Raw genomic sequence first — 10,474 nt, 5'->3', positions numbered from 1 at the left:
CGGAACATTTGTAATAGTCAAAACCTGAAATTAATGCCATCCATAATGGTGAAGCAGATAAATAAATTGGGGTGCATCTATATAATAGAAGTACTGATCAGCAATAAAAATAATGAGCTTCTGATATACCAAAAACTTGATAAATCTCCATTGCATATGCAAGCATAGAGTCAGCAAAAATGGAATAGGATCCAGGCAGGGTGATGATCTACTCTAATGTCAGCACTTGGGAAGCTGAAGCAGGATAATCCCCATGAGTTTGAGGCCAACATACACTACATTGTGAAACCCTGTCTCCACAAAAAAAGGAAGAAAAGAAAATAGAGTAGGAAACTGAGGATCTGGGCCTCCACAAATGAGTTAGTAAACACTTAAACAGAATCAGCATCCTCAGAAGACTGGATAATACAGATAGATGATCAAATAGGAAAGGGACCACTGAAACATGAGAAAAGAGTGCTTTGCTGTATTTTCCTGATCCTTGCTCTATGTCCCTTCCCACCTCAAGATGGTTGTAAAGACAGCAGTCCACACTGAAAAGCAAGAAGTAAAACTGTCTCTACTCACAGATAATATGAGCCTATTGATAAATCCTAGAGTCCACAAAAACATTAGAAATAATAAATGAGTTGAGCAAATTTGTGGAACACAATGTCAACATACAAACATCAGCTTTATTTCTAAAAACTAACAATGAACAATTGCTGAGGACCTTAGATTATAAATTGAGTCTAGGGGATGTCTGAAGCCATCCTTGTCCTGCCCTTTGACCCAGACTGGAATACATACGCTCCCTGGTAAACTGCCACCATCACCACACAATCCCTATCCATACAAAGACCCTCATTAGCATGAGAGTACCACTGCCCTCTGAGTCATCAGATAATTCCCTCACCATTTTCCTCAACTATAAATGTAGAAGTTTAGGCTGCTTCATGGCCTTTTGCTCCCCGTGAACCACTGGTCACCTCAGCTCCCCATCACATGGTCTTTTTTTGTCTCTTGCTCTTTCTTTTCACCATGAATTGTAACATTGTGCAGGTGTCCCCAATAAGAAATTTAAAACATTTATTAATAGCATTATCAAAAGGATAAAATACTTAGAAATAGCTTTAACCAAGAGATTAAAGATGTGGACATTGAAAACTACAGCACATTGCTGAAAGGCATTAAAGACCTAAACAGAAATGTTTCACTATTGAGTGTTCCCTACTCAACCAGAATAGCTGTCTTCTCTCTCTCTCTCTCTCTCTCTCTCTCTCTCTCTCTCTCTCTCTGCCTCCTAGATGACTCAGAGGGCAGTGGTACTCTCATGCTAATGAGGGCCTTTGTGTGGATAGGGATGATGTGGTGAGGTGACAGTTTACCAAGGAGCCTATGCATTCCAGTCTGGCTCAAAGGGCAAGACAAGGATGGCCTCAGACATCCCCTACACTCGATTTATAATCTAATTTATTATCTCTCTCAAATAAGTCATTTTCTTTTATTTAAAAAAAGAACTAAGCAAATAAAAAGATAGCCTATGTTTAAAGATTAGATCTTAATATTGTTAAAAATAGTGGTACTCCCCAAAGTGACCTACAGGATCAATGCATTTCCTCTCAAAATCCCTCTGGGCTTTTTCTGCAGAAATGAAAAAAGATCCTAAAATTCATATGGAATTCAATGGATCTTAAATCAAACAATCTTTAAAAAAGATCACTCACATATCCCAATTTTGAAATGTACTAAAAAGCCATAGTGATCAAAACAGTACGTACTGACATAAGAATAGATGCATATTTCAGTGGAGTAAAATTGAGAGCCCTGAATAAGACTCATAACTGTAAAATTTTGAACAAAAGTGTGAAGATAACTCATTGGGGAAAACAATATTCTAACTGTTAGCTGCAGCTGAGTTAGCTAGAAGTATTATAAGAAATCAGACAGAAGGAGCCAGGGCAGAAGACCAGATACCTTGCAACCTTGGAGGAGACAGACACTCCCTGCTATGGACCAGATCTCAAGACAAAAGGCAAACCAAATGTAACAACACCCTAAGTATAAACATCAGGGACTGATATTCTAAATAGGTATGGATCACCTTGAGGAAGCCAGGAGTCACCATCCCAACACCCTCAAGAAAGAGTCACTGCTCTTTAAGCATGATCACATGCTACATGACTCAATTTCCCACTTGTCCCTGATTTAGTCAATTTTACTCGAACAATTAATCTTATTGGTTGACCACAGTTCTGTCCTCCCTCCCTCGCACCTGCCTTACCAGTTCCCACGTTTTTCCCATCTTGGATCCATCTCACTTTGTGCTTTTGCTTTATAATAAAGTCTCTAGAAAAGACAGTCTTTGGCAGCCCAGTCAGGACCCCTTTTGTCTCTTTCCCAGATGGAAGCTTTCTTTCTTTCTTTCAATAAATATATTGTGCCCTTAACCTCTGTTGTTCCTAAAGTTTATCCTTCAATTTTAGGGAGCACAAATTCATACCAGACCTCTAGTAGGTTGGGAGTTTCATTTCCATAGATCATAATCAACAAGTAGTGTTGGCACTTGCCTGGGAAGCATGAGGTCGTGAGTTTGATCCTTGGTACCAAAAAAACCAAAACAACAACAACAACAACAACAACAACAACAACCAAGTAGTGTTGGAATAAGTGGATATCCACATGCAAAAGTATGGAATTAAATACATTTTACTATTATCATTTTTTATTCATACTGCTATAACAGAATGACTGGGACTGGATCATTTACAAACAATGTAAGTTTCTTACAGTTCTGAAGGCTGGAAGTTCAGAAATCAAGGTGCTAGCAAGGTCATGTATGATGAGGGCCCAGTCTCTCTGCTTCCAAAAGGGAAATGTTGTGATATCCTCTAGATGAAACAAACACAGCATCCTCACATCATGAAAAGTAAAAAAGTAAAAGGCCCAAATGCTGTGCCATCTCCTTTGCAAAGGCCTTGATCTCCCTGTTGAGGGAGTAGCATGACTTCATCACCTCTTAAACTAGTGCTCCAACATGAATCTTGAAGGGAGCACAAACATTCAAATTGTGATAATCCTATGCAAAACTCCACACAAAACACATCTGCGATCTAAGTGTAACAGCTAAACCTATAAAACTCTTAGAAGAAAACAGGGGTAAATCTTCACAAACTTGCATTTGGCAATGATTTCTTAGCTTTGAGACCAAAACACAAGAACAAGAAACTAGATCAATTAGAATCAATCAAAATTAAAGCACTATGTGCTTGTAAATGCAATAGCTCAGACTCCAGAATAAAATCCAAGGAAGCAAGAAATTAAAATTTAGGGAGCAAAAGCTTTATTTTAGACCAGGCCTGGCAACACAGCCTCCAGGAGCCAATATGGAAGACTGCACCCTTTACAGCTAAAGGGCTGGGTTTTTAAAACCGAAAAAAACCACAGGAATGTTTTGAACTTTGAGACAGTCTGATAACATCTGGGCTTCTTGGTATCTCTTGTAACTTCCTTGTAGTTAAACGTTTCTTAAGAAATAGCACATTTTATTACAGATAGGCTGAAAGGGGTGGTGGGGGTTACAAGAAACTGAAACTTAAGACTTTTACGGGAAATGGAGACTTAACCTAAAAAGAATGGGAAGGGGAGGGGGGATTTACAAGGAGCTGAGACTTAAGTCTTTACTGGAAATGGAATTTTAATGTCTATTGAAATGGTACATACAGAACAGGAAGGAGGTGCATTGCTTAGAACTAGGCTACAACAGTAAACACTCTATAAAAAGAGTGAAAAAGAAAATTTGCAGAATTAGAAAAGAGTTTGCAAATTATATATCTGATAAAGGTCTACATTCCAGAATATAAAGAGCTTTTATAATGTCACAACAAAAGATAAAAATTCAATTTAAAAATTGGAAAAGTATCTACATGACAATTCTTCATAGATCCTATACTGGACAACAAACACATGGAAAAATGTTCAATGTCATTTAGTCATAAGGGAAATGGAAATCAGAATTATTATGAGATACTTCATCACCATTACAATGGCTTATTAATAAAAAGAAAAACATGAAAAATGGTGAGAATGTGGAGAAGTTGGAGCTTTCATGCATTCTTGCAGGGCATGTAAGAAATATTATTTGAAGCCTGTACAAAACAGTATGAAAGTTCCTCAAAAATCAAATGTAAAACTACTGTATAATCTATCAAATTTGCTTCTAAATGTATCCCCAAAGAATTGAAATCAGAGGCTGAAACAAAATATCTGCACACCAATGTTCAGTACTAGATCAAGTTACAGCATGAATGAACCTTGAAAACATTTTGCCTGATGAAAGAAGCCAGACACAAATGGTGATGAACTGAAGGATGTCACTTACCTGAAACAGTCAGCACAGGAAAATTGTAGAGACAGGGAGAACTGTGGAGTTCCAAGCAAGTAGGAACTGTCCCCACTGGCGCACACTGTCCCCAGAGCCCAGCCCTCACACTGTCTGGGTGCAGTGGAGTGGCTAGGTGGGTCTCGGGCACCTGCATCTACCTCCCTGTGTGTCTGGAGAACTGTGGATTTCTAAGCAAGCAGGCAAGCATCACGAGTTCCAGAGGCCTGGCATCCTGGGGTAAGTGCCCCACGCAGTATCCCCCGAATTCAGCTTGTTCAGGACCCTCGAGCCTTCTGGGTGCAGTGAAACAGCTAGACAGGTCAGAGGTGCCTACATCTGTCTCCCCATTCTGGCTGTGCTCAGAGAACTGTGGAGTTTTAAGCAAGCAGGCGGGTGCCCACTGTCCCAGAAGCCCAGGTTGTTTGGGACTGCAGAGTTCTAAGCAGGCAGGTGAGCGCCATGGGTTCCAGAGGCCTAGTGGCCTGGGGGAACTGGGTGCCAGAGTCCCAGGAGCTATGAACATAGAAGTAGATTTCCAACAGACCCTGAGGAAGCCTTCAAATAACACTTGAAATACAGAAATATAGCAAAATGACAAAATGAAAGACCAAATTACAACCTCAAACATCCAGCCCATCTCAAAACCCTAGGAGCAATGTATATAGAAGAAAATATATGCCATACACCTCAAATATTGGATATAATAACTACTGAAATAAACAAGCAACTCCGGGAAACTTTAAAGGAATTCAAACTTGAAATAATCTCCTAGGTAAAAGAAGAAATGATAAAAAGAAATGAAAGAGAGGAGGAACTAAACAAAAAGATAGAATCCCAGGATGAGCAATATAAGAAACAAACAGAATACACAAAGCAGATGCACAGAGATATACAAGAAATCAAAAACTCCACTGAAAGCTGTAAAAACCGCCTCAATGAAAGTGAAGATAGAATTTCAGACCTTGAAAACAAGATTGCAGCTAGTGAACAGGAAAGGAAAGATCTTTTAAAAATAACAAAGAATCAGGAAATAGCAATTCAACAACTGAAAGATGATGCAAAGAAAAACAACATAAGATTGATAGGGATTAATGAAAAAGAAGGGGACAACATAAAAGAAGAGGATATTTAGAGAAGTAATAGCTGAAAATTTTCCAAGCATGAGATCAGAAACCGACATCAGGTTCAGTGAAGCCTATAGAGCTCCAAGTAGTCATAACCAAATAAAACTACACCCAGACATATAATAATCACCATCCCAGAAATCCAACACAAGAATAGATTATCAAAAGCTGTCAGAGAGAAAAGGCAGATTACTTATAAAGGACAACCTATCAGAACCACAGCAGACTTCTCAGCACAAACAATAAAGTCAAGAAGACCATGGAGTGAAATATTCCAGATCATAAAGGAAAATGATTTCCAACCTGGACTGATGTACCCTGCAAAACTATCCTTCAAAATTGATGGTGAAATAAGATACTTCCATGAAAAAGAACAGCTGAAGAACTTCATGATCACCAAGCCAACCCTGAAAGAAATATTGAAAGGCAGTTTAGATACACAAAGGAAAAAACCACTAAGCAAAGCAGATAATTAAACAGAACAGAAAGACAAAAATGCAACAGCAGAAAGATAACATGTCAAGAATGAACCAACATATAACAGTTATAACCATTAACGTAAATGGTCTCAATACACCAATTAAAAGAAACAGACTGGAGGGCCGGGGATTTAGCTCAGTGGCACAAGCACTTGCCTGGCAAGCACAAGGTCGTGAGTTTGATCCCCAGTACAAAAAAAAAAAAAAAAAAAAAAAAAAAGAAAAAGAAACAGACTGGCAGAATGCATCAAGAAACAAAATCTAACCATATGCTGTTTACAGGAAACCCATCTAACACAGAAGGATACTCACACACTGAAACTCAAAGGATGGAAAATAATATGTCATGCAACAGGAATCCAAAAAAAAAAAAAAAAAAAGCAGGAGTATCCATTCTGTTTGCAGACAATGTGAGCTTTAAACCAACAATGATCAGAATAGACAAAGAAGTTCCCTACATACTCATTAGGGGAAAACTCCAAAAGGAAGAGATAACCATCTTAAATATATATGCACCAAATTCCTGAGCACCCAGTTACATAAAACAAGTATTAACAGAAATGAAAAATCAAATTATAAGTAACACAATTGTAACAGGAGACCTTAACGCACCATTGACACCAAGGGACAGATCAATGGGATAGAAAATCAGCAAAGAAATAATAGAACTGAATCACACCTGTGAACAAATGGACTTGATAGACATATACAGAGTGTTCCACCCAACAACATCAGAATACACATAATTCTCAGCAATACATGGGTCATTCTCTAAAATAAACCATGTGTTAGCTCACAGAACATGTTTAAATAAATGCAAAAGAGTTGAAATCATCGCTTGCATGCTATCAGATCATAGCACTTTGAAATTAGAAATTAATGATAAAAGATACTGTAAAAATCTCACAAACACATGGAAACTGAATAACACACTCTTGAGTAATCAGTGGGTCACAGGGGAAATTAAAGAAGAAATTAAACAATACCTAAAAGGAAAATGAAAATACAGATACAACTTAACAGAATCTGTGGGATGCAATCAAAGCCGTCCTCACAGGAAAATTTATTGCACTGATTTCCCACATCAGGAAAACAAAATGAATACAAATAAATAACCTGGTGCTACACCTCAAACATCTAGAAAAAAGAGAGCAAGTCAAGCCCAAAGCCAAAAGAAGAGAGAAAATTATAAAAATCAGAGCAGAAATCAACACAATAGAGACTGAAAACAATCCAAAGAATCAACGAGTTGGCTCTTTGAAAGAATAAATAAAATTGATAAGCCCCTAGCCAACCTTATTTTAAAAAGGGAAGAAAAAGCTCAAATTCATGCAATAACAAATGAAAAAGATGAAAGCACTACAGATTCTACAGAAATACAGAAGATCATCAACACCTATTTCGAAAACCTCTACTAGGTTTGATAACACAGAAGGAATAGATTCCTAGAAACATATGAAGTACCAAAGCTAGATCAAGAGGATGTAAAACTGCTGAATAACCCTATTAATCTCTATTAATGAAATTGAACATGTAATTAAGTCCTTACCTGAAAAGAAGAGCCCAGGCCCAGACAGATTCACTGAAGAATTCTACAAGAAATAAAAAAGAGACCTAATGCTGACACTCCTCAAACTATTCAATGAAATTGAAAGGGAAATAATACTTCCAAGTCATTCCTGGAAGCAAATATTACTCTAGTACCAAAACCTGAGGAAGACCCAACTGAAAAACTATAGACCAATCTCCCTAATGAACATAGGTGCAAAAATGCTCAATAAAATATTGGCAAATAGGATGCACCAAATCATCAAGAAGATTATACACCATGACCAAATGGGATTCATCCCAGGCAAGCAGGGATGGTTCAACATATGTAAATCAATAAATGTAATCCACCATATCAATAAAGCCAAAAGTAAGAATCATATGATCATTTTTATAGATGCAGAAAAAGCTCTTAATAAGGTTCAACATTCATTCATGATAAGAACTTTACAGAAAATTGGAATAGATGGTCTTTATCTCAATATAATAAAGGCTATCTATGACAAACCAACAGCTAGTATCATATTACATGGGCAAAAATTGAAGGCCTTTACTTTAAAATCAGGCACAAGACAAGGATATTCTTTATCCTCACAACTATTTAATAGAGTACTGGAAATACTAGCCAGAGTAATTAGACAAGAGAGAGAAATAAAAGGGGTAAAGATAGGAAAAGAAGAAATTAAATTATCAGTGTTTGCAGATGACATGATACTCTACATAGAAGAACCCCTAAACTCCATTGAAAACTCTTAAATATAATAAATAAATTCAGTAATGTAGCTGGATACAAAATCAATACTCAAAAGTCAATAGCATTTCTATACACTAACAACAAAATCACACAGAGAGAAATAAGACAAGCCACACCCTTCACACTAACAACCAAAAAAAAAAAAAAAAAAAAAACCAAAACAAAAAAGAAATAGTTAGGAATTACTCTTACAAAAGAAGTGAAAGACCTATACAGGGAAAATTATAATACACTGAAAAAAGAAATTGAAGATTATCTCAGAAAATGGAAAGACATACCTTGCTCAGGAATAGGAAGAATAAATATTTGGAAAGTGGTCATTGTCCTAAAACTATTATATGAATTCAATGCAATCCCAATAAAAATACCATCAACCTACCTCATAGATCTCGAGAAATCACTCCTAAAATTCATCTGGAATAAGAAGAGACTTAGAATAGCAAAGACAGTTCTAAGCAACAAAGGCAAGGCAGGAGGCATCTCAATCCCTGACTTGAAGTTATACTGCAAAGCAACCGTAGTAAAATCAACATGGTACTGGAAACAAAACAGAGCTGAAGATCTATGGAATAGATTATAAGATAAAACCACAACTACAAACACACTCAACCACCTTATCTTTGATAAAGGAGCCAAGCAGGTTCACTGGAAGAATGACAGTCTCTTTAATAAATGGTGTCGGAAAAACTGGCTCTCCATTTGCCAAAAACTAAAACTAGACCCATGCCTATCACCATATACTAAATTAAAATCTAAATGGATCAAAGATCTGAATATTAAAACAGAAACACTAAATCTATTAGAAGACAAATTGGGTAGAAACCTGGAAGACATAGGGGTAGGTAGAGAATTCATGAATAGGACTCAAACCACATGGGAAATACTTCCCAGAATCAATAACTGGGATCACCTCTTATTAAAAAGTTTCTGCATGTCAAAAGAAATCTCCAGCATAGTGAAAAGAAAACCCGCAAACTGGGAAAAAAATCTTTGTGAACTTTCCCTCAGATAAAGGACTTCTGCCTAAAACATATAAAGAATTAAAAAAACTCAGACCCCCAAAATTCAAAGATCCAGTCCAAAAATGGGCATCTGAGATGAATACACAGTTCTCAGATGAAGAAATACAAATGGCAAATAAATACATGAAAAATGTTCATCATCGTTGGTCATTAGAGAAATGCAAATTAAAACCACACTGAGATTGCAGCTTACTCCTGAAAGAATGGCCAGGATCAAGAAAACTACTAACAACAAATGTTGGAGAGGCTGTGGGGAAAAAGGAACTCTCCTACCCTGTTGGTGGGAGTGTAGACTGGTACAACCATTGTGGAGGTCAGTCTGGAGATTTCTCAAAACCTGGGATTGGAAGTCCCATTTGCTCCAGCTATTCCACTTCTAGGCATAGTCCCAGAAGAACTGAAAGCATCATACCACAGTGATATATGTGCACCCATGTTTATAGCAACACAATTTGTAATTGCCAGATCTTGGAAACAACCCAAGTGTTCATCAATTGAGGAATAGATAAAAAAAGTTGTGGTATTTTAATCCAATGGAGTACTATTCAGCTATAAAGAATGATTACATTGAGGTATTTATAAATAATTGGGCACAGCTTGAAAGCATACTCATAAGTGAAATAAATAAAACTCACATGTGTGAATACTGAATAGTTTCCCTAGTGTAAGAAATGATTCAAATATATAAAAGTATGTGGTAGTCTTGATTTCCCATTATGTGGCTTTGAAGCCTTATAAAGTTTTCACTCATTAATTGGAATGGCTTTATTCTGGGCTGCTTGATATTATTGCCTGTGATGAAATGTATTTTGAAGAAAACAAGACATCATAATAGCTAATGCTGGTTTAATATCATCTGTTTTGAAGCCCCACCAAACTGTTGGTCTTCTGTCTCCATTGGTTTTATCATGTTGTATCTTACTGGATTTTATTATATGTGATAGTATAAACAAAAACTTTTATAGGCAAAGAGATAATATAGAAACCATTGTCCATTTTCTGTTCACTGGTTCTAAATACCCTGTAATACTTTCATCCACTTGAATGGTTTAACACTGTCTTGATATGTTTGATGCTATAGTATACAAAGTTTTATTCAAATATTTCAAGGAAAAAGACACTATGGTAACTACTATTAATTCGGGTTATTTGGTGGTGAAGCACTAGGTTGCTGAAATTGTCAT

Source organism: Cavia porcellus, unplaced genomic scaffold (assembly GCF_034190915.1).
Source record: "Cavia porcellus strain 051 isolate PalLab524CR breed Dunkin Hartley unplaced genomic scaffold, mCavPor4.1 scaffold_31, whole genome shotgun sequence".
Classification (NCBI taxonomy): domain Eukaryota; kingdom Metazoa; phylum Chordata; class Mammalia; order Rodentia; family Caviidae; genus Cavia; species Cavia porcellus.
This window is presented reverse-complemented; position numbering follows the sequence as displayed.